General features: G+C 44.8%; 1 protein-coding gene across 1 annotated transcript in view; it reads left to right on the top strand.

Moving 5' to 3' along the window:
- The window catches only part of GUCY1A2 (guanylate cyclase 1 soluble subunit alpha 2), a 270,313-nt gene that overhangs the window by 217,565 nt on the left and 26,747 nt on the right, over nucleotides 1-26,001 (top strand). The gene's annotated exons all lie outside the window — the stretch shown is intronic.

Consider the following 26,001-nt stretch of genomic DNA (forward strand, 5'->3'; position numbering starts at 1 on the left):
ATGAGGGCAATTGTTAAAAGTTTCTTTTGTATATACAGTGTATCCCTTTTGTAATTGAATTGAAATTTAGCATGGTAAAGCTTTAAAATGTGTGAAGACCAACATGTGTAGCATTTGTCAGTAAGCGGTGAGATTTCCGGGAATGAATAGTCTGATGCTGAGGGAATTTAGATGTTGTTTGACTAAATACATTCAAGTCATGAGCTGTTTCATCTTTGGAAGTCAGGCCACTCTTTAGATGCCTGCCTATGGATTTGGGTGCCTATATTAAATTTGTCAAGGACAACACTGAACAGTGTTACCCTCCCACTAACAGCACAAGAAGAACAACTCCACATGGACTCCTCCTAACGGTCGAAATGACAGTCTGGACCTATACATTGAATGCGTCCGCCGACGTGCTCAGGCAGAAATTGTGGAAAAACAACATCGCTTGCCTCATAACCTGAGTCGTGCAGAACACAATGTCATCCACAGCCTCAGAAACCACCCTGACATTATAATCAAAGAGGCTGATAAAGGAGGTGCTGTTGTCATCATGAACAGGTCTGACTACCAAAAGGAGGCCACCAGACAACTCTCCAGTACCAAATTCTACAGGCCACTTCTCTCAGATCCATGAGAAATACAGCTAAGAAAACTGCAGCATCTGCTCTGGACACTGCCTACACTAACACCAGAACAAATCAACATACCCTTAGAGTCCGCAACCAGGGTTATTCTATCTACTACCCAAGATCCACAAATACCCTGGAAATCCTGGACGCCCATCATCTCGGGCATTGGCACTCTCACTGAAGGACTGTCTGGGATATGTGGACTCTCTACTCAGCCCTATGCCACCAGCACTCCCAGCTATCTCGGTGACACCACTGATTTCCTGAGGAAACTACAATGCATTGGTGACCTTCCCAGAAAACAGCATCCTAGCCACTCATGGATGTAGAGGCTCTCTACACAAAAATCTCACACACAGATGGAATACAAGCTGTCAGGAACAGTATCCCTGATGATGCCACAGCACAACTGGCTGCTGAGCTCTGTGCCTTATCCTCACACACAACTATTTCAAATTTGATGACAATATATATCTTCAGATCAGTGGCACCGCTATGGGCACCCGCATGGCCCCACATTACGCCAACATTTTTATGGCTGACCTGGAACAACGCTTTCCTCAGCTCTCGTCCACTCATGCCCCTTCTCTACCTACGCTACATTAATGACATCTTCATCATCTGGACGCATGGAAAGAGACTCTGGAAAAATCCACCACGATTTCAAGAGCTTCCAAACCCCACCATCAACCTCAGCCTGGACCAATCTACACGGGAGGTCCACTTCCTAGACACCACGGTGCAAATAATGATGGTTACATTAACACCACCCTATACCGAAAAACCTACCAACCACTATGCCTACCTTCATGCCTCCAGCTTCCATCCCATGGCACACCGCATCGATCCATTGTCTACAGCAAGCGCTGAGGTACAACCGCATCTGCTCTAACCCCTCAGACAGAGACCAACACCTACAAAATCTCCACCAAGCATTCTCAAAAACTACAATACCCACACAAGGAAATAAGGAAACAGAATCAACAGAGCCAGACGTTGTACCCAGAAGCCTCCTACTGCAAGACAAACCCAAGAAAGAAACCAACAGGACTCCACTGGCCATCACATACAGTCCCCAGCTAAAACCCTCCAACGCAATCATCAGGGGATCTACCAACCCATCCTGGGACAATGATCCCACACTTTCACAGGCCTTGTGTGGCAGGCCGTCCTCGCCCACAGACAATTTGCCAACTCTGATAGAACATATTCTCACCAGTACTGCAGCACCAGCACCATTAGTAACTCCAGCTCAGGAACAATCCATCACACAACCTCGATGCCAACTCTGCCCACATATCTACACCAGCGACACCATCACAGGACCTAACCAGTATCAGTCCACATCATCACTGGTTCATTTCACTTTTCGCTGCATGTAATATACGCCATCAATTGTATGCGCGCAATGCCCCTCTGCTATGTACATTCAGCCAAAACTGGACAGTCTCTACGGCAAAGGATAAATGGACACAAATCAGATATTAGGAATCGGCAATATACAAAAACCTGTAGAGAGAACACTTCAATCTCCCCCTGGCCACACAATAGCAGATCCTTAAGGTGGCCATACTGCAGCAAAAAAACTTCAGGATCAGACTTCAAGAGAGAAATGCTGAGCTTCAGTTCAGTCTGCAAATTTGACACCATCAGCTCAGGTTTAAACAAACAGACTGTGAATGGCTTTGCCAGCTACAAACCAGTTTCTCCTCCCTTCGTTTTTTCACACCTCAACTGCTAGAACAAGGCCTCATCCTCCCTGTTTGAACTAACCTCGTTATCTCTAGCTTGTTTCTTGCTTGCATATATATACCTGCACCTGGAAATTTCCACTACGTGCATCCGACGAAGTGGGTATTCACCCACGAAAGCTCATGCTCCAAAATGTCTGTTAGTCTATAAGGTGCCACAGGATTCTTTGCTGCTTATATTAAATTTGGTCACTCTTGCCTCTTTCAGGAATGGTCCTAATTTAGCTGCTTTGATCACCAAAGACTGAATGCGCAGTTCCTGTAACATTCCCAAGTCCTACCAGCTCAAATCAAAGGGGCAGGTCTGGACTCTGGTCCCTCTGAGGTAGAATTTTACACCACTAACACACAAGTGAAGATGTTTGATGGTGTCTGCTTGGGAGCAGACCAGGACTGGAAGAACGTGTATGTGGTGTATTAATATAACTGACACAATACATACCCACATCGAGTCTGGCTCAAGTTAGTATTATTAATTCTTCACTTTTATGAGATTATGCTGATGCATTATGCATGATGTTTTGACATTGATTGTTGAAAAGTAAACATTTTACAAAGCATTATATTTTAAAACTATGCTAATAATCTAGAATTTTATTATGTAAACAAAGTCAATCCCTTTACTGCATCTCTATTCTGACAGCACAATATGCTATATCAGGCATTATTCGTTTTTCCCAGTGTGCCTCTTGTGGCAAACCTATGCCTGTGAGCGACCCACACTCCAGTTGCTTGAAGTGCTTGGGGGAAACTCACGTAAGGGACAAGTGCCGGATATGTCGAGAAGTCAGACCCCGCATTTAAAAGGACAGAGATATTAGGCTAAAGGCTGTCCTTGTGGAAGACTCCCTCAGGCCAGTCTCAGAGCTTGGCCACTCCAATTCAGCGCCAAGTACTTCGGTGTCATTGAGAAGCACTCCCCCCCGGCACTGAGCTCTTCTCAGCACTGTTCACCATCTCCAGTGCTGAGAAAGAAGAACAAGAAGTAGCGCATCCACAGAGGATTCTCACTGGTCCAGAAGAGAGACAAGCAGGGAGAAGATAGCACAGTGAGACCTGTGCTTGGCCACTCCTCCCCTCCAGGGCCCACGATGGCACCGTTGACTCCACCTGGAGCATTGAGTATGGGACCCCCTGCCAACTCCCAAAAGCCACCATGGTGCCAGCGGTCTGACAGTTCTATCGCCCCCAGAGGCTTTACAGGTGGCTAGGGACTTTCTTTCTCTGCCAGTCCCTCCAACTCCAGTGGGACACCTACCAGTTCTGGTGACCAGAAACCAGAGGGAACAAGGAGCGACAACACTTGGCCCCCTCCGGCACCCTTTAGGGGCAAGCCTTCCTTGATCCCGGCATCTCAATCACTGGTCCATTGCCAGTCGCTGGGACGCTGGCACCATATGGAGGCAGAAGCAGGTACCACTCTACCCTGTTCTCTGAGAGAAGACTCCTCTTCTGAGTCCAAAGGGGAACCTTTTGTGCCACCTAAAGCTCACGACCAGTACCCAGTTTATGGGCCAGTGGACTTTGGTGCCAGTCCCCCTGCCAGCACCTGGTCAGCAGGTCACTGGCTGATGCAGTGGCCTTACTGGAACCCCTGGGGGTTTTCCCCGGTACTGGGTCCTCCTTCCCATCACTTCCAGTTGGTGGTTTCCAAGAGATAGGCTGCTGCTCCTTCCTGCTTGGCACCAGACCCTGAACCCTGTACCAACCCCAATACCAATGTCCAGGAGATAGCTCTGATGGACATAGTTGAGGAAGGGGAAGGAGCCCCTCCTCTGGTACAAGCTGCCTCCTCCTCCTCCCCAGAGGAGGCTGTTGCGGGACCCAGTAGCCTGCTTCTAAAGGATGACTTCCGGGCCTATCAGGACCTTCTGAAGTGGGTTGCTGCAAACCTGGGTCTGGAAATTGAGGAGCTTAAAGAGACATCACATAGCCTTATTGATATCCTGGCTACAGCAGCTCCCTCCAAGGTGGCCTTGCCTATCAATGAGGTGGTGATGGGACCTGTTAAGGCCCTGTGGCAATCTCCTTCTTCTCTGTACTCCTCAAAGAGGGCAGAGAAGTAGTATTATGTACCAGCACACGGGTTCAAATACCTGTACTCATACCCCACCCCCAGTGTCCCTCGTGGTGTCTGCAGCAAACAAAACGGATTGGCAGGACAAGTTAAGCACTACCCCTAAGCAAAATGACATCAAGAGATTAGACCTTTTCTGAAGAAAGTTTTATTCAACAGATTGCCTTCAATTACGTATCTCCAACCAGCAAGCTCAGCTGGGGAAATAAGATTTTAATCTGTGGGACTCCCTGAGTACATTGAAAGACTCCCTGCCTCATGACTCAAGGTAGAGAACTCCGTCCCTCTTCAGGGAGGGTAAGAACATGACCAGGACCTGTCTCCAGGCAGTCTGGACACTGCCAACTTGACAGCCAGGACAATGGCCTCCACTGTCACCATGAGGCATTGTTCTTGGCTCCAGTCCTCCTGCCTTCCTCATGATGTCCAACAGTCTATCCAAGACTGCCCCTTTGAAGGCTTCTCTCTGTTCTTGAAGAAGATGAACATAAGACTTCACAGCTTAAAGGACTTGAGTGCCACCCTATGATCCTGAGACCTTTGCACTCTGTTAGCTTCTAGGAAGGACTTCAGGCCCTAGCAGCCTCCTCAGATCTCAGTGCCTTCAAGACAGGAGCCCTACATAAGAAAAGGAAGAGATTTTAAATGGTGCCAAGCACCCCCATCCACCACAGCCTTCCAGTCGTGGTCTGAGAGATACTCCAGCCGACCCAAGCAGGCCTTCTGAAGGTGCACCCAAGGGCTCTGTACCAGTCACAGTTTCAGATCCGCTGCACCTTTTATTTTTGGACTGTCTGTAACTCTTCAGCCTAGAATGATCATACATAACATCGGACCATTTGGTCCTGAATACAGTGACAGTCAGATATACCCTCCGACCCCCCCATCCCTGTCCCTCTTCAGAGATCCTTCTCATGAGCAGCTCCTTGTCCAGGAGGTGCAATCCTTCCTACATATAGGGGCTGTAAAGGAGGTTTCTCAGGACTTGACTGGGAATGGGTTTTATTTCTTGTATTTCCTAATGCCAAAGGAGCCTATAGCTCATCTTGTACCTGTGTCACCTAAACACAGATCTCAACAAGTTGAGGTTCCACATAATCTCCATGGCCTCCATCATTCCCTTCCTGGATCCAGGAGACTGGTACGCTTCCCTTGGCTTAAAGAATGCATACTTTCACATTTCTGTCTTACGTGGACATAGATTTCTCAGGTTTATAATGGGTCAATGCCACTACCAATTCACTGCTCTTCCCTTCGGCTTATTGGCAGCCCCTTAGGTTTTCACAAAGTGTATGGTGATCATAGCAGCCTTCCTCAGACAGCGAGGTGTACAAGTCTACCCATACCTCAATGACTGGCTGACCAAAGGTCAGTCGCAGGTTCCAGTACAGAACAGCATCGTCCAAGCCACTAGGCCTGTTGGTAAACGAGCAGAAGTCAACTGTTGTCCCAGTTTAGAGAATATAATAGAATATATTAGAGCAGTGCTTGACTCTACCCAAGCCAGGGCCTTCATGCTGGAAGCCTGATTCCTGCCTCTGTCACACCTGATATCTAATGTCATGGTCCACAACATCTCGGGTTTGCCTCAAGCTACTGTGACAAATGGAGGCATGTACTTATGTGGTTCAGCTCGCAAGTATGTGCCTCAGGCCCATCCAGATGTGACTAGCGTAAGTTTACTCCCAAAGCAGACACCACTTGTAGTCAGTGCTCATGGTCCCTCCTTTGGTCCTCTCCTCCCTGGATCACTGGAAAGACCCAAGATCGGTAATGATGGGGGTGTCTTGTTGCCCCTGAACTGCTGGTATCCTTAGGCTCAGATATGTCAGATGTAGAGTGAGGAGCCCACCTCAACAACCTCAGGACTCGGGGCTTCTGGTCCCAAGAAGAGCTCTCCCTGCACATAAACTGCAGGGAGCTCAGGGCGATATTCCTAGCATTCCAAGTGTTTCTTCCCCAGATCTCAGGCAAGATGGGGCAGGTCCTGACAGACAATACAGCAGCCATGTTTTGCATCAACAAGCAGAGATGGGCTCAATCTTCAGTCTTGTATCAGGAGGCCACCCATCTATGGGACTTCTGCGCGAAGCACAGCACTCCATTCATCTCAAGGCATCACATCTTCCAGAAGCCTGGAATGTATTGGCAGATTACCTCCGCACATCCTCTTCCTCTCACCATGAGTGGTCTCTTCACCCAGAGGTCACCAGATTCATCTTCCAAAGATGGGGGCCTCCCCCCATGTAAACCTGTTCACACCCAGGCATAACAGGAAATACCATCAGTTTTGTTCGCTGCGCGGACACAGCCCAGGCTCCATGTCTGACAGTTTTCTGCTCCTGTGGACAGACTTCCTACTTTACGCTTTTCCCCTGATCCCCTTGGTTCACAAGGTCCTCCTAAAAATCAAATGGTACAAGGAAAGAGTTATTCCCCAGCATGGCTGCACCCGCATTGGTTTAGCACACTCCTGAAGCTCTCGGTGACATCCCCACCCTCGCACCCATTCCATCTGGACCTGATTTCACAAGGTCACGGCCAGGTGCTACACCCAAACCAAACCTTCCTGAACCTAACTGCATGGAGGCTGAAACCTGAAGTACAGACTTGCTTGGAACAAGTTCGGAGGATCATGCTATGCAGTAGAAAGCCTTCCATCAGGGCTACCTACTTGGCCATGTGGAAGCATTCCTCTTTTGCGGCTTCTGAATGTGCTCTCTCTCTCCATCTCAGTCTTCCCTTCAGTCTATCTCAGCCTATTTGCTCCACTTAAAGAAGCAGGGCCTGGCCCTCTCATCTATTAAAGTGCACTTAACAGCCATCTGAGCCTTCCACCCTCCTGTGAACAGCAGGTCACTGTTGTCCCACAAAATGATTGTTTGGTTTCTCAAGGCACTGGCGAGGCTCCATCCTCAGGTCCATGAGCCGCCCCAACCCATGGGACTTAAACCTCGTTTTGCCAAAACTTAGAGGTCTCCGCTTTGAGCCGTTAGCATCTTGCCACCTACGACTTTGCTCTTGGAAGGTCACCTTCCTGGTGGTAATCATCTCAGCCAGAAGGGTCTCTGAAATCAAGGCATTTATGTCACAACCACCCTATATGGTATTCTTCAACGATAAGGTTCATCAGTGCCCCCATCCAGCTTTCCTATCAAAGGTGGTGTCACAATTGCATAACAACCAGCCCATTTTCCTACCAATCTTCTTCCAGAAACCTTACAAGAACTCAGGAAAGAGCTTCACTCGGATGTTAGACATGCCCTTACCTTTTATATTGAGAGGACTAAATCCTTTTGCAGATCCTCACAGCTCTTCGTAGCAATAGTGGAAAGGATGAGAGGGCTACCTGTGTCAATACAGAGTATCTCATCTTGGATAACTGCCTGTATCTGGGCTTGGTACAAGCAGGTTAATATCCCGCCTTCGGCCATCTTAACCACTCACTCCGCAAGAGCCCAGCCATCGTCAACAGCGTTCCTCGTGGAGGTCCTAATCCAGGACATCTGCAGAGCTGCAACCTGATCATTGGTACATACTTGACATCCAACTACATCGTCACCCAACAGGCCCGAGATGACACCAGTTTTGGAAGAACAGCGCTACAGTCTGTATGTCCATGAACTCCAAGCCTACCTCCTGGGATGCTGCTTGTGAATCACCTAACATGGAATGGAGATATGCATGCACTCAAAGAAGGAAAAAATGGTTACTAACCTTTGTAACTGTATGTTCTTTGAGCTATGTTGCTCATGTCCATTCCATGACCCACTCTCCTGTCCCTCTGACAGAGTCAATCGGCAAGAAGGAACTGAGAGGGTGTGGGGCCAGCAGTGCCCCTAATACCGGCACATAATTACACAGCTCCACAGAGTACTAGAGCTGACCCAATGGTACCACTAAGGGAAAAATCTTCAGCAACAGTGCACGTGGCGCATAGATACCTAACATGAAGTGAACGTGAGCAACACATCTCAAAGAACAACAGTTACAGGAAGGTTAGTAACTGTTGGGGTTTTTTTTATTTTTGTTTCTAACTGTAGTAAATGTGAAAGCTGCTGAACAAATGGGTGATTACTGTTCAGTGATTACCAAACATTACTGTGTGAATTTACATATCTATAGTTGGGGAAGTGGTTGTGTATATTGAAGTAATGAAAAATGTAACTATTGTTGAGGAGTATTCATGCTCATCTGAAAAGTGAAGAAAATCCTTTTCCTCTGATTTTTCAAAATCAAATGGGCCACTGAATCAAACTTTCACTATTGAAGTTGAAGAGAACTCTGATAAGTTTGACTGTGGACGAGAGAGACAAGTGGGGTTCCATATGGAATATGTGTATATATATTACGTTTCATTTTTCATTAGAATTTCTCTCTTCTCGTCTGTGCTCCTTATTTCACAGTCTCTATTTGTTTTTCACTCAGTGTTCTCTCTGCTCTATTTTTTTCTTGTTCTCTCATGATCCATTTTTTTCTAGTGTCACTCAAGCAGAATGTGAATATAATGAAGTTCAGTTTAACATTGTATGTGGGGGATTTCAATGTTCAAGAGAGTTCAAAATTAGGCAAAATGAGTTCTCCCATCCCTATCTGAAATGCACTGCACTGAATCTTTTCCCTGTGTCCCAGTTCAGCAGGAATTTTGTTTATCAGCATGACAAACAGATGCATTCCCCAGTAATCACTTATAAGTCAAACATTTATCACCACTGTCTAATCTGTCTTCCCTAAAATTAGTATAAACAAACAGAAGAAAAAGACTTTTATGTGTTAGATCATCCAATCCATCTTCCTTGCCAGTGTCCTGTAACAGGGCCTTCTTGGTCCTGCTTCTGTCTCGGTCTACAAACCATGCAGAGACCCTTGTGCTGGTCCTTACAACTTGTGCAGTTTATTTATATATGAGTCCCACCACCTTCACAGCATATATAGCACCTATAGCAAACAGGGGAGAGCAATCTCCCTCTTCACTTACTACCTGCTTTCCCCCCTTTTTACTTCCTTCCTGTGCCTATTTGTGGGCTCTGGCTAATGGCTTAATTAGTTTTTCTGCCCTGCTCCACCCACAAATTAGGCACAGCTCTGCTTAGTCAGTTCCAATCTGCTTTTTCTGATTGAGCTGCTGTGAACAGAGTGTTGACTCAGGCTTTCATACCTAGCAATCTGTCACACGTCCCCCCCTGACCGTTTCAAATGTTTTGTGTAAACTAGTATTAAAACACCTATATGATGTGTCTTTTTTCTCTTAGGAGTCTATTACTCGGATTATTATTGTACATTTGACATTGGGAATTTTCTCATGATATTCAGCCTAAACTGTGCTTTTTAAAAATTTCATCCCATTACTTCTAGTTATGCCTGTGTACTGGATTAGCGATGGTCCCTCTCCTTCTGGGTCAGTGGGAGGCCGCTCCGCCTCCCTATGTTGCTGAGCGTCACCCACAGTTAGGGAATTAGCCTGTGGCTCTGGCTGGAAGACTAGGCAGAATAGTAGTCAGTTAGGGTCTCCAGACTGCAATCAGGGCAAAGGAGCAAACAGTTACAAGTCCAAATGCTTCATCAGGACCGGGCAACAAAGAGTCTGTGGCTGAAGCCTGTACTCAGGGCTGAGCAGCAGACAATCAGTTATGAGCTCCAGGCCCTCAGTTAGGGCCGTCAGTAAAAGGTCTGTGGTTCAGGCCTGTTCTCAGGGTCAAACAGCAGACAAGGAGTTACTAGCCCAAGCCTTAGGGAGGGGCAGCAAAGAGTCTATAGCTCAGGCCTGTATTCAAGGCCGAGCAGCAAGAAGGTCGGGTATCCTCGCTCCGGCAAATGGCCAACAAATGCAGGCAACTTGGGCTAGAGAGGGGGGACTGGCAGGGGTAGGGGAATGCGGACCCACCCGACTCCACCGCGTTCTAGTCCAGGGCCCTAACAGTGGCAGAATACTCTGCCACTGGGTAAGCAGGGAATCCAGCCACAACAGGCTGACAGGGTCTCCAGCAGCAATGCAGCCAAATTAGGGTTGGATCCCCCTGGGCCACTTCCTCCCCTCCCCTCAGGGGGTATATAGATCTGTAGGGGTCCTCCGTCCGGTTTGTCTGGGTTGAAGGCCAGTGACAGTCCCAGCGACTTCTCGGTGCCTTGATCATCAGGTAGCTCCAGCAGCTGTGGCCAGTCCTCAGCTCAGTGGGGATCCGCTGCAGTCTCCCAGCTCGGGAGCAGGCAGGAGACGTCTGTCTCCTTCTGCGGCTGCAGCTGAAATGAGCCCCAGGACCAGTCCTTTACACTTCCTTTTCCTGCCTCTGACTTCTGGAGGGAGGCGCAAACATGGCCTAGCTCTGCTCACCAGGGTTCACAGAGTGGTTCCTCCCCATCTGGTTCAGTGGGAGGCCACTCTACCTCCTCTACCTCACTACAGCTCCTATCTACCACAGTAAATAATTCCTTTCTTTCCTTGGCATTAACACCCTACAGCAGTGGTCCCCAACCTTTTTGTGACTAGTAGCACATTCATGTTTTCAGAAGAGTGTGGCAGGCGCCAAAAATTTTTCAAGGCTTATTTTGTATTTGTACATTAAATAATATGAAAAACATTCTATTTAATATTACATAATATATGAATCCATAAGATAAAAAGGGTGATTTTACATGTAAAAGATATTAATTAAATTATTTGGCAATTACTCTTTCACCTTACCATGTGAATTTGCTCTTTTTTATCTACCTGTAAGAAAAATGAAGGAGTTTTTACAAAATAAATATCATAAACAGTTTTCATCTTATTTATTTTAAAAAAGTAAAACGTTGAATTGCTGGTTCAAATATATTTATTATTCTTACTTTAACATGGAATGAAGCCTGCAGCCCCAGAGAAGCCGGAGAGAAGCTGCGGCCCAGCGCCTACCTGGGACAGAGAACATCGGCGCCCGCAGCCTGCAGCCCCGGAGTTCTCTGTCCTTGGCAGGCACGGGGCCGCGGTTTCGCTCCGGCTTAAGGTGCGATCTCGCACCTGCCGGGAACCGAAAACATCGGCACCCGCAGCCCCAGATTAGCCAACCCCGCACCTGCCAGGGACAAAGAACACTGGCGCCCGCAGCCGGCGGGCCCCGGAATTCTCTGTCCCCGGCAGGCATGGGGCCGCGGCTTCTCTCCCCTGCTGGGCACTAGGTGGGCGCACATAAATGCCCAGGTGGGTGCCATGGCGCCCGCGGGCACCACGTTGGGGACCATGCCCTACAGATATGTGTAAACTGTTATCATACCCTGCTTCAGTCATTGAAGCTGAGCTGTGAACATTTAGCTCTTTTAATCTTGCTTCAGACATCAGTCCCTCACTGACTCTGTACACATTTGTTGATCTTCTCAGAACTCATTCTAGTTTGGCATTAGAAATGTGGCACTGTAAGGGTGTACGGCCGGGGCTTGACCCTCCCTGGGGAGGAGGGGAGCCACGCCGGCCTCGATACATGTCGTCTAAGTCCGCCACTTTCTTCAGGGTGGAGCGATGCGGCGCAGTCGCTTGCGGCTTCGGCCTTCTGCTATAGGGCGGGGCAACAAACACAAAGTTATCGAGGCTCAGGCCCTCTTGGCTCAGGGCTGAGCAAACAATAGTTCAGGCAGCTCAAGCCCTTTGGTGCAGGGCCGAGCAGTGGCACAATTAAAGGGGCCCAACCCTTGGTTCGGGTGGGGCAGCAAACATAACGTCAGAGAGGCTCAGACCCTATTGGTTCAGGGCTGAGCAAACAATAGTTCAGACAGCTCAGGTCCTTTGGTGCAGGATCGAGCAGTGGCACAGTTAAAGGGGGCCCAGCCCTTGGTTCGGGCGGGGCCGCAAACACAACGTCACAGAGGCTCAGGCCCTCTTGGTTCAGGGCTGAGCAGACAATCACTTGGCTTAATGGCCTTCTCAGGCCAGGGAGAGGGGGACTCTGCCACCCGAATACAGGTGGCAGGGGGAACGCAGGCCCACCCACTCCACTGCGTTCCAGCCCAGGGCCCTAGTAGCAGTTATCACCACTAACGGTCAGCGGGGTTCCTGACCGCAACACACTGACATGGGTTCAGATATACTTGCAGCATGACTGGAGTCGGCTGCCCCTGGGCTACTTCCAATCTACCCCTCTGGGTCTACCTGATCTGTGGCATCAGGCCCTGGGAAGTCCAGTAGCACGGGCCCCTCCCTGCCGGGGCTGGGCGGTAGGTCCAGCAGTACCTCTGGGAAGTCCAGCCAGGTCTGCTCTGGGGGTTCCTCGGGGTAACAGCAGGGACGGGGCAACTCCGGCACCTCCTCGTTGTAGCGGGCGCGGGGAAGCTCTGGCAGCTCCTCGTCGTAGCGGGCGCGGGGAAGCTCCGGCAGCTCCTCGTCGTAGCGGGTGCGGGGAAGCTCCCGCAGCTCCTCGTCGTAGCGAGTGCGGGGAAGCTCCGGCAGCTCCTCGTCGTAGCGGGCGTGGGGAATCTCCAGCCAGTCAGGGCAACGGCCCTGGGCCTCAGCAGCTTCCCAGTCACGAGCACCCTCTGGCAGGTCTGCTCCTGACAGTGGTTGGGCTTCAACTGAGTGCTGATGGCCGGCTTTTATATTTCCGGGTCATCTCCTAACCCTCTGAGGGGCGGGCTCACTGCTCTGTGGCCCCACCCCCTTAGGTGTCTGATGAGGCTCGACCCTCCCTGGGGAGAAGGGGAGCCACACCGCCTCGCTACAGGCACACAGAAGTGAGCACAGTAGTCTAGGTACATATGAACTAGAGCCCTATAGAAAATAATGTTACCACAGCCCAAAATTTTACATTCTCCTTTTTATGTTTTTGCAACAAGATCATATTGATAATTCAAGTTTAATTTGGAGTTAGTCTTCACTTCTGAGACACTTTGTGTATTACTAGTTTCCAAGTTCCTCCCTTGGATTGGGTATCTGTGTCTTGGATGATTTTCCCCGGATGCATAACTTACATTTTCCTACATTGGAAATATGACAGGAAAAATAAATTCAGTCATCACTCTAGGCCGTTTTGTATTCTTTCTCTGTCCTAACTGGTGTTTGCAGTGCAGCTCTGATGGGAGTTTTTGTTTTTTAGTTGTTTTTTTTTCCAGTCATCATTTGCTGGTTGTAGTGGAAATGCTGTGTCAAAGTGGAGAGTCTTACAGACTGCCTTTAAGGTGGTCAGGCTCTAGATTAATTTGATCATTGGAATTTCATTCCATGACTGAATCCCCTTCATCTGAGAATGATTTGTCTTCAGCTCTCATTGACTTTGTAAGTTGCATCCTTTCAGAGTTGCACATTATTGTGGATCATGGAGGGAAGTGTGTTCATTGGCATCAGCAGGTTGTGATTTGTTGGTGGCTTTGAAGATAAGGACCAAGACTTTGAACTTCTCTCAGACTTAATGCCATCATAAAGATTCAATTTGTGATTAATTTTAAAGCTTAGTACATTCAAAGATGTATCTTTTACTATGTTGTTGTTGTTGGGTTTTTTGCAAGTTACAGAGACATTACTGAAATCAACAAATCCATCCAAAATATTTCTTCTGGTGTCTCATCATAGTTAAATATTTTATGTGAAATAATTAAAACAAACAGTAAATCAGTTGTGTTCTTTTATTTACATATTATATACCACATCTGAAATATATACATCAGCAGAAATCATTTGCAAACTTACATCTTAGTTCCAATAAGTAGAGCTGGAAATTTTTACATTTGATTCAGTTTGATTATTCAGTGGATCTTGGCTGACGAAGTTATTTACATGTATTTTCTCTAGACTTTCCCTTCAGATTAAACGGCTCTGCTGTATGGCCTCTGAGCTCTGAAGCTCATCGTTTAATATATTTGCTTTGTAATTCTTGGAAAGTCTGATTCATTTGTTGAAACAGTGTTTGCTGTGTTTGAACCCCCAGAGATTGTGAGCATTGTGCTGAAATACTTTCCTTATTTCAGAATAAAAGGGCACCCTTTGTCTTTCCCGTTGGCTAGCACAGGGATGGGGAACCTTTTTTCTATTAGGGGCCATTGAGCTGCAGAAAAAGTCCATCGTGGGCCTAACACACAGCCCTGCAGTGAGGGGGGAGTGGAAACACGGAGGCTCGGGGCTTTCCCCTGCAGCAGGGCAAGCCGGTGCTCGAGGCTTCCCCTAGGCTCCAGGGTGGGGCCAGACATGAGCGGTTCAGGGTGTGGGTGGGGGCTCTGGGCTGAGGCAGGGGATTGGGGTGTGGAGGGAGGGAGTGAGGCTCCAGCTGGGGGTGCAGGCTCAGGGGTGGGGTCGGGGATAAAGGGTTTGGGGTACAGGAGGGGGCTCTGGGCTGGGGCCGAGGGGGTTTGGAGTGCAGGAGGGGGTTCTGACCTGGGGTTGGGGGTTGGGGTGCAGGTGGCCATGCGGGGTCGGGTATGGAGTTAAGGTGAAGGAGAGGTTCTGACCTCGGGCAGAGGGTTTGGAGTGCAGGCTCTGGTTAGGCAGTGATTATCTCAGGCGGCTCCCCTTCAGTGGCACAGCGGGGCTAAGGCAGGCTCCCTGTCTGCCCCCTGCCTGCTCTGGCTCCATGCTGGTCCCGGAAGCGGCAGGCATGTCCGGCCCCGAGACATAGGTATGACCAGGTGGCTCTGTGTGATGTGCACTGCCCATGACCGCAGGCACACCCCCACGGTTCCTGGCCAATGGGAGCTGCAGAGCCGGTGCTGGGGGCGGGGGCAACACGCGGAGCTTCCCTGGTTGTTCTTGCACCTAGGGGTCACAGGGACATGCCGGCCACTTCCTGATGCTGTGTGGAACCGACTGGACTTTTAACAACATGGCAACCCTAGCTTCAACCCGCAGCAGGGCGAGCCGGCTCTCACAGTTCCAGACCCACAGGGGTGGGAGATGGGACAGCGCTGAGGCTTGGGACTTCCGGCCGGCGATGCGGAGACTTTACGCAGGCAAGATATAATTAAGCAGCAGGACAGATCCAGCCTGCAGGTGTAGGTTCCCCACTCCTGGGCTAGGATAATAACTGCAAGGTCTTCGTTATCCCTTGGAGTTGTTTTCCTCACTCCAATGTAATTCTTCCTGGGGAATTTAGAAATTCTTCTTATTCTAACGTGGGTTTTGAGCTCATTGAGGATGATATTCACTTCACCTGAATAAAGCCAGAGCTTTAAGAGGGTAATGTGCAGAGAGAATTGGAGACTCAAACACACTATCCCAGCCTGCAACCATGATTAGTGGTTGGAATCCCATTTGCATGACTTTCATGGAGTGTTAGCACTATAGAATCAAGGCAAATATAAATCCTGTGTCCCCATTCCTTATCAATCTCCAGCGCTGCCTTCTGTGCTGGCCTTTGCTGGGCAGGTGGGGAGACCCTATCCTGGAGTATAGAGGCTTCCATGCATATGTGTTCGCTTCACACCCTCTTCTTTTTACCGTTTTGAACTAAGGACTTAAATGATGCAAGGGTTTCTGCAGAACAAGTCTTCCAAACCAGGATGAATTTGATCTGCACGTGTCTTGCCATTTTCTATTATGAAGGCACCAGTTGTGGTGCCATAGTTAAGACAGAACTGAGTTTTGCTGTTTTATAGATGGGCTTGATTCGAAGAGTGTTTCATTCACAGAGCTTTCTCTAACAGTAATGGGAGTTCTACACATGGAATGCACCCAGGATTAGGAGCTTACTTTTTCTCCTTTGCTTCTGGAATCCAAGAAGCACGTTTTGTCAATGGTTTGTTTCTTTTGGTGGATGAGGGGGAAGATGACAAACATCTCTTATAAACTGTCTTTTTTGAGGGACTAAGTTAAAAACATAAGCAGAGAGTACTTTTAGTAAGACTAAAACCAATATCACCAATTTTTTAAATATAAAACTTTTTGTTCACTCTGTATTTTGAGCCTTTGTCATTTATCCCTGTTAAAATATCACCCAACCCATTCAGTATATTTCAAGTGATGGCATTCAGACACAGTGTCCTCCCACAGTGGAGAATTTACGGATGACTTTTTTTTTTTTTTCCTGTTTTGGGGTTTGAGTTGAGAGGAGGCTTGGAAAAATTCTCCCCTGCTATGTGGGCTCCCTTGAATGATTAGCTCTTTTTAACTGCTTCAGTGCACAGATTCACATAGTAATTAAGTTCCTGCAGTGAAAATTACTATTCAAAGGAAACAATGAAATAATTGTTTTTGATTTAATGCAGTGTGAGCAATTAGGTGTATTATTATTTGTATGTGAGAGATGAGATGAACTTTATGAAAAGCACATTAGCATCAATATCTGTTCTTTGGGGGTTCATGGCTCAGGAGAGAGGTTTCAGAAGATATTCTCCCTTCCATCAGGCATTCCCATTGATGTTAATGGGGTTTTGCCATGTGGCTCAAGGACATTATATGATCCTAAATCATTCTCAGCTCAGGTGTTTACTCCGAGATGACCACATTTTGTCCTGATATATACTCTGTGCACTACTGAGTTCAGGGTGGGAATTGGGCCTAAATGAGCTGCTTCCTTTTTGTGCCTGAACTAATGATGATTAAGGCCAATGGGAATCTTTCTATTGACTTAAGTGTGTGTTGCCTCTGATCTTGAATGACCATACTCAATACTGCCCTTGAACACCCACCTTGCAACTACAGACATAATTGTCTACCACATAGTTGGAAGCCTTAAGGGGAAAAGCTAGGCAGAAAAATCTTCTCTGGCCATTGAATGTTTATTTTATGTTACACCATTGTCATAAGAAATGGTTGAGGCTGCCTTTGGCAGAATAGTTTAATAAATCCTCATTCTGCATTCAGCACTGTTTAGTGTGAAATTATATACAGACCAGAAGACTGCAGTCTGGGGTTGTGGCATGTGCCATTTGTTTGGCTTGCATGATACTGATTATAAATAATTGCTTATCATTTTTTTGGAAAAAATCATTGAGCAACTGGCTAGTTAAATGGATTAATATGGTGATTTTGATCACAGACGATTTAATTGTTGTCAGTATATTATTGTAATTTGAGTGCTTTATGTTGACTTCTATATATCACTCATCCCTAGGACAAGATACAAGAACTCTAACCCTTGGAGAAAAAGACCAGATGTTTTTCATTAGAAAAAGTCAAGAGTTTCCCTCTCTAAATGCCATTCAGAATGCAGACAAAATGTATCCTACGCTTTGATTCCATAGACCATCTTGTGAAATTCAGAATGAATTTTTCTTTAAATGTGTTTGTTCCTTGGCAACAATCCCATATGAGCTGCACTGTCATATGTCTCTTTTCAGAAAGACACTGTGATGTTTATAAATTCATCTAAGAATATGGATAAACCACCCACTAAAGCATGCGTCAGGGCACAACTGTCAGTCCCATCAAGCTATGGATCTGTAAAGGAGCAGGAATATACGTTTGATTCAACAGTTGTTGAGGCCCTGATTTTATAGTGCTGTGCTTTGTGGATATTGCCTTGTGTTAATATATATTTCAAATAGATGTTTCAGTGTAGGACATTTCGTGCACTTAATGTAGAAATTGTAATACTGCACTGAGATTTGCATGTAGCTGCTGTGGATATATGAGAACGGAATATCTTACGTTTTATTTATATATTGCCTTTTATCCTAAGGGATCCCCAGATGTATCACAAATTAATATAGAAACTTATGTACACAACAATCCCTTTCCCCTCTACTGAAATGGAACTACTACTGAGGTGAAATGCATCTACTGTAGGACAAGGAAAAACTGTACTCCTCCCAGGCTCTTTCCCCTAGCCTCCATTTCATGCCCTATATAGCTCTGAAGTCTTCCCATCCATCAGGAGCCTCTACTCTCATCCCTTCTTAAAACCTACCTCTTCAAGCAGTCCCTCATGGCTTTTTCTCTTCTTTCCCTACTCCTCCCTGAACTGTTGTGTCAGATTTCTTGTCTGTGATGCCTCAGCCTCTTTACAGTAGATGATAAACCTTTTGGAATAGGCAACATGCTTTATCCATGTTTACAAAGCACTGTGTAAATTTGTGGGAGCTACATAAATGGTTTTAATAACAATGATTAATAAATAATTTCCCTCTGAGAAATGTTTACAATTTGAGCACTGGTTATGGGCTCAGAACAATAGGGAAAAGACTTTTAGTTCTTACAGTACAATGGCTGGAGTTCAGCTGGAAAACACAGGTTGCATGTAGATGACATTTAATCTACAGCACTGTATTGTTCAAGAAATAAGTTTCCTAGAGATTTTTTTTGAAAGTGCTCAAATAGACAAATACTGCTAATTATGTCCTCTTATTGGAAAGCACAGCATTTTATAGAAGCATTCTTTTTCCATTTGCATTTTTATATTGGTGTGTTTTCTTCAATATTTATGTGGGGAGATTGAATTTTTCAGCAGGGGTCCAAAAGACACAATCCTCAGGAGCGCTGAATTTTAAGCAATTAACTGGATCATGCCGGTGTGGAAGTAATGTGATTAGGAAAGAAAGCTATTAAGGAATCAGTTGGTAATGGTGGAACTGAGTTCATGCATGTCTACAGCTGCACCCATTTAGTATACAGATATATTTAATGAAATGTTTATGGCTGTCTTTTAAAATGATGTAAATTGGAGGTGCTTGTGAATTTTCAGCGTAGGATCCACTTCCAACTCAGATTCAACAGACTCCTCTTGAAAGCACAGAGCTGTTGTCTCTGACATTGGAAGGTGATAAAACTTTACAGCATGGAATAAAACCATGGCGTGAATAAAGATGGCTGTGAGTAATTCTGGAATTGTGCTTCCACGTCAGTGTAATGTTTTAATCTTCTAGAGTTTAGTAATTCAAGAAAGCAAATCCAACAGTAGTTTCCATTTGCTGAGTGTCTCCCTTTCCATTCTGTCTGCCTCCCTCAGTCCAGTCCTATCTCTCAACCTCTCTCTTTGATATCACTTTTTGGATATTTCACCATCAAATTACACTTGAACAAGGCCAAAGCTGTACTTTTTAGCTTTCTTCACCAGTCTGCCTTCTCTGTCATTGTTAACACCCCACCCCATCCTTTCTGTCCCTCATACCAATAACCAGAGGATCATCTTTGACTCCTCCATTTGGTTTGTCCCACATATACAGGTCACATCCAAATGTTGCTGCTGCTTCGTCTCTAAAGTTTTAGAAATCCAATCTATTCTTTCTATGCACACAACCAAAGGTCTGTCTAGGCCATCCTCATCTACTATATTGATCATGCCAAACTACTTTTGTTTGCCCTCTTTGAAATCCACATCACCTCCTCTCCACTCCATTCAAACCACTGCTCTTAAGGTCATTTTCAGTGCCTGTTGTGCAGCTCACAATACTCCCCTCTTTGAATCCCTCCCATTTTCCAATGCATCCTGTTCAAGTTTCTTGTAGTCATCTTCAAGGTCCATCATAGATCTTTCTCTCCTTATACATCCACTCTTGTCTCACCACATGGCCTCCCTCCACTTTGCCAAAGGATGCTACCATTGTCCATCCATCCATTTCTCCCTCAACTGTGGGAGCTTTGAACTTTGACTTCTTTCACAACCATCTTCTCACCTTCTTCCAAGTTGCCACTCATGCCTGGGGTTGCCTTCTCCAAATGTATCTGTATGCCCCTACCCCTCTCATCATTCTAATCCATCTTTCAGACCTGCTTATGTGATGCTCATAAGTAATTAGCCAGCTAATTAAGAGCAGGTTGGGGACCAGTCAACATAGTTGAAGTGCATGTATTTATTCTGTTCAATAAAAGCCTGTTTATAAGCTTGTATAATATATACATAAATTATTGCATGTTTTGGCTGTATCCCTCACGGCCCTTTCATATATTGCTTGTCATCCCAGACTGTAAGCTCTTCAGGGCAAACAGTGTGAGGGACAGTCTTCCTATATGTTTGTCTATCACCTAGTACAGTGAGACCTTGATTCTGACTGGGGCCTTTTTGGGCTTCCACAATAGAAATAGTAAATGTTTATTAAATTAATATATTTCACCTTGAATAATGGCTATTTTACCTAATAGCAGGTATTAAGTATAGGCTTGCAAACTCTTCCTTACATGATATGGGCCAGTTTCAAGTGTCAAGCCTGCATGTAATATTTGCATATGATTAATACATAATCATTTACATATTTAAAGTGGGTAGAATGTTTTATGATGATTCATTCTTTCAAATTGTGAAAGGCTTTTTATATGAAGCATTTTATCCATGAGATTAATGGAATTACTCTATTAATCAGGACTCTATTATTTTCTATGCATCCTATTAACATTTTCTACCTCCCCAGTTTAATATGAGTGCTTCTTCTGAAATAAACAATGTACCCCCACTTTATTAGAGGAAAGGCACATTAAAAGATATTAAAACATAGATCTCTTTCCAACTTTTTTTACTGCCCTTTGCTCAAACTGAGAAAAAAAATCCTTTAGAAGGGCTGTCCTGCAGACCTTGTTTAAATAGAGTCCAAGCCGTACCTCCTGTGAATACTGCTTGTGAGTTACTTAAGAAGAATATACAGCTGCATCTACTTGAAGAAGAAGAAATGGTTATTTACTGTAATTGTGGTTCTTCGAGATGTGATGCAGATGTCTATTCCATGGCACACCCTCCAGCCCCTCTACACTGGAATCTAGTAGTCTCTAGGTGTTTTGGTGTGAAGGAACCGAGGGAGGTAAGAACATTACCACCTCATATAGGCAGGGGAGGGGCTCTGACCATGAGGCATAAGCACCACCCCTCTAGAGGTACTGCTAGGCAAAATTCTCCAGCTCCTGTGCGCTGGCCAGGCATGCACCTTAGTGGAATACATGTCTGCACCACATCTCGAAGAATCACTGTTCCAGTACGTAACCATTTCTTCTGTTAGTTTCAACCTAGCTTTGGCATGTAATTGAATGTACTGAGGATGCAGACAAACAAAACCACAATAAGTAGTTTTGTTTGTGAACCTTTATTAAATGCACAAAAGAGCAGTGGAGTAAGTAGGTAGCGCTAGGAGTATAATTCCGTTCTCTTAAAACTGGGCACAAAACAACTAAATCCTTCACCTCACCCCTTGCATCCCACGATAACAAGACATCGTAAAAGTGCCTTATTACTTATTTAGAACTGACGGCATCCCTGATGCTATACAAAGATGGAGATATCACTGCCTCTAATGACCTTACTGAGAGCAAGTATGGTGACTTTCATTGATGTGAATAGTCATTACTCCAGCAACAATTGCATGTGCTGTTTGTATGCATAAGGACTATTTCTGTGGGTATTGGCTGCAGATCTGCCTCTTGATCAGAAACAGACAACATAGTTGAAACGTATGCTGTAACAAAAATGGTAAAATTACATACCCAATAATATTTTTGAAATAAAAGATGAGAAGTCAGAGACAGCTGTGTATTATCGCCTAGACAAACAAGGCCTAGGCCTAGGGTGGCAAATTTGCAGGGGCGGTCTCGACTCCTCCCCAACTCTGCCCCTTCCCCAAATCCCCGGCCTGCCTCCTCCCCCAGGCGCACCGTGCTTCCCTGCTTCCACCTCCCTCTCAGGCTTGCCACGCAAAAGCGCTGGGAGGGAGGGAGAAGTGAGTAGCAGTGCGCTTGGAGGAGGTAGAGCAGAGGTGAGCTGGGGCCCGCAGGCACGGGGAGTAACCTGGGGGGGCCAGGAACCACTTCCTGCCCCAGCTCACTCCAGCTCCACCACTGCTGTCCCCCGAGCATGCTGCAACTCCCCTTCTCCTCCGTCCCTCCCTCCCTCCCAGGCTTACTGTGGGGGAGCAGAGGTGAGCTGGAGGAGGGGGGCAGTGTTCTGAGGGCCTGGGGACACCACATTTGTTAATCCACCACTAGTCACAGATGGTGTTCGTAAGCAAGTTTGTGGGCACACTCCAACCCCGTAGCTTAAAGGTATTTGAGTGAATTCAATAGTTGCCTTGAAAACTGTACCAACAGGGTTGAAAGCTTAATTGAAGGAAAGTGCTATTTACTTACAGAATGTTTTTGTCCTAGCCTGTAATTGACAGCATTATTGTGAACACTGCAGTGCTTGTGGGGATGGTTTAGTGTTGTTCAGTGAATCTAGAATCAGTGCCATGTGTGTTTGTTAGGCATGGGCTTAGTACACAATAGATATAATATTATATTTATTCACGAAGACATTTTGTGGTCAGTAGCTAAGGAACCAAACCAAGAACGTGTGTTTGCATGGAAAATATATGGACACACGTGGAGAAATGTAGGCTGTGAAATAATGTAGGATGCTCTTCACCTATCATTTCTCAGTGCTTCACAAGCACGTGAACAGGTAAACAGGTTAATAAAATGTCAACAATTATTCGTTGTGTGTATAGGCTAGTGTTGCAATCATTCCAGTTTATATTTGTGCTCGGCATATGATATTTTCCTTGATATAAAAAACTAGTGATTGAAAGGATGAGGGGATAATAACTGTAAACTAGATGAATCAAGGGATTTAATAATAGGATATGGAGACTTCTACTGCAAGGTCACTAGTTTGAGTACAGCTCACGTCCACTGTGGTGGCTATTTTAACAGCTGTTATTTATTACCTGCCTATTATTTTGTATACTGGGGCTATTTAGATTTTGTTGCAGAAGAGTAACCTCTCCAGGTGTAAATACAACTATCTGCTTTTAATTTTTTTTACAGAGCGAGTTTAAAAAAAAAAAAAGTGAGAGCGAGAGAGAGAGATTTCCCTGTTTCTCAAGCTGATTTGCTTGGCCAGCACTGTTAGTCGTCAAAATATGTCCAAAATAAATCTCGTGTGTTTGATTATTCACTTTGAAAGGGGCTTGGATGGTGCCCTCCACACATTCCATCCCAATGTAGTCTCTACATCCCAGACATTTACAGGAGAATGGCTGTTAGAACAGATATGATTTCTTTAGTTTGTCAGGGATTTGTGCCTCCTGAACATCCTTGTGGTAAGCTGATTTTAAAAGCACCACTGTCTCAATCTTCAGCATCTTCGCGTTTGCCATCTCTCAGTTTGACAAAGTGATAAAAGCTGTCTTCAGGTTGTGGAGGAAAACTGAAGTGAAGAATACAAATACCACATTCATTGATTACACTTCGCTTCTCTTCTCACTAATTTAAAGAAGTTATTTTAAGGTATGTGCTAACTCTGGTGGCAAAAAGTATCCTTCAGGGTACTTTTATGGCCCCGTCACCATTGTTCCTGGTCATGTCGTCCATTTATGGGGTAGAAAAGGGTCATTTTAATTGTTGGATGCCAAGTAATTTGATTTGTAAAATGACTACAAAATATCTAGTCTAGAGAAACTAGAAAAGCCAGCTCTGACTAGTTGGTTCTCTTACTGCCAACTCAGGTGTGTGACTCCCATTATTTTAGTCACAGTGATTCTTTTACATACCTTAAAACACGCCATGATCAAGACCAAGCAAAACAATCATAATTGTTAACCATAGCTATCTAATTATGAAGTCAACTAAAGGAAAAAAAAACATTAAACAAAACGCAGATGACAGAACACAGATGATAAACTGGATACTTCCATTACAATCCCTGCTGTATGTGTCTCGATGGAGTACTTATAGCAGCGATGACACCTCTGAGAGTGAAACTGCCGTGGTGGGCCAGTTCATTTGGTAAGTTGAGACCAAGATCTTATTTTCCAAAATTATCATGAAGCCAAAATTATTATATCTTTAGATAACTGAGAAGGGTTATAGATGAGCAAACTAATTTTGTTTAAGGAAAAGTGAATTCTATTGGTTATTAAGAATAACCACAGAGTTCATAATTAGGCAAGGTAAGCAATCTCAACTAAAACATATGAAAGTGAAGGAAATATTTAAATCAGTTACTTAGAAGAAGCTATTTAAGGAACTGCTTTAACATAGGCCATTTATGAATACTGCGTATCTTAAAATCCAATTAAATCCCACAATTTCTCTGTTTACAATGTTTAGCCCCTGTCTTCACTGCAAGAACGTGTGGTCTAACCACTTGGTGTCTAACTGCAGAACTGTTAGCATTTTAAATTACAACAGCAATTTCATATCTTAATAAAATCATTACAAGAGTTTATATCTAATCACTTGGCAGTGTCTTGGTTAACCAATCCATATTGAAGTCTTGGGGAGCTTTTCCCTGGGTTGGTTTCCTCTTGAGTCCTCTCTGTTTTTCATATCTATCTATGACAGTTTCTTGTAGAGATGGTCAGGATGAGTTGTGGAGCACCTGTGTATAAGCAAGGTAGCAGAGGGGATGTGGTGAGGAATTCTCACCTCAGGGTTTTCTACTCTCTTCTTTTCTTTCCATGAAATAGGAAAACACATCTCTTTCAGGCTTGTTTAGATTCAAAGTTGATTGTTGTCACCCTTTCACTGGCTTCATGCTGTTGAGGTTTGGGTTAGATGATACCCTCAGCTCCTTCATGTGCAGTTTGCCTAACAAATATATAAAATTTCTTTAACTGCTTTTGTTGTTCTTTTGGTGGGAAAGCATCAGATACATTTTAAAGTTATTTTTAATCCTTTTTTATTATTATTCAGTCAGTTTTCTGAGAGATCCTTTTAGTTCCATCAGGATTTAAAAGGAGTAGAAATTGTGTTTCAAATGAGTCCAAACATTCCTGTTCTCTATAAAAGTCAGCCCTCAAAGTGTGCTTTTTAAATTAAATTCTTGGAGTCTTTAAGCTTCAGTGGCCATCAGAGAAGGTATTGACTTTTCTTTTTACCAATCTTGGAAGAGGTGGTTCTTGTCTTCATGAAGTTTGATGAGGGATTGCTGGAGCATTGCCAGATAACTAATTTCCCAATTAATATAAACATTTCTTTACTCAAATGACTTCTTATGTTAGTAACCAGTTATAGCATCAAATGGCCTTGCTGTAGTTGTACATAAAGCATTTTACCATTTACATAATAGTGATATTAGGAGCTTTGTCAGGAGCTTTGCATTTGGTTAACTTTATTTGCAGATCTGCATTTCACAAAGATTTTTGCTATTTCAATATTTAAGAACTAAACAAAAGCTGTAAAATATTTGTCCTTAAGTTTTAAAAGACACAAGCAGGGATTTTCCATTGAAAAGAAAAGGGTGGTGATTGTGGTATAGGCTCATTTTATGACTTAAATGTATTGCTCTGATAACAAATTCCTACACTCCTCCTTGCAATCAGGTCTTTTCCTAAAACATGGATGTTTTATATGATTACAGTCTTGTTATAGCAAGTAAATGTCAATTGAATCTTTTGTTCAAAGCACACATTTCAATAATAAGTTCATCTTTAAAACATAGCACAACAGAAAGTAGTGCAATATTACAGCAAGGTATACTTTAAAATGCAGCTTTTCTGAATGCGTACACTTAGGGGCAATAAAAATCCTTATGGCTAAGAAGGAGTTACTTGCTTGTCCTTGGGTACAGAAAGCCGAAACCTCCTGGAATGTCTTTGATTGGCTATATGCTTGGTAACACAACTAGCTAAATATAGTATGTACTGTTATATTTTCAAGCATCCAGGCTATTACGTATTTGTAGCTATATCTTAATAGTCAATAAAGGCAGAAACAAGTTTGTAATTATTTTAAAAAAGTGTTATACTGTAAATATAATTTTTGTATTAA

The sequence above is a fragment of the Chelonoidis abingdonii genome, chromosome 1 (assembly GCF_003597395.2).
Source record: "Chelonoidis abingdonii isolate Lonesome George chromosome 1, CheloAbing_2.0, whole genome shotgun sequence".
NCBI classification, from domain to species: domain Eukaryota; kingdom Metazoa; phylum Chordata; order Testudines; family Testudinidae; genus Chelonoidis; species Chelonoidis abingdonii.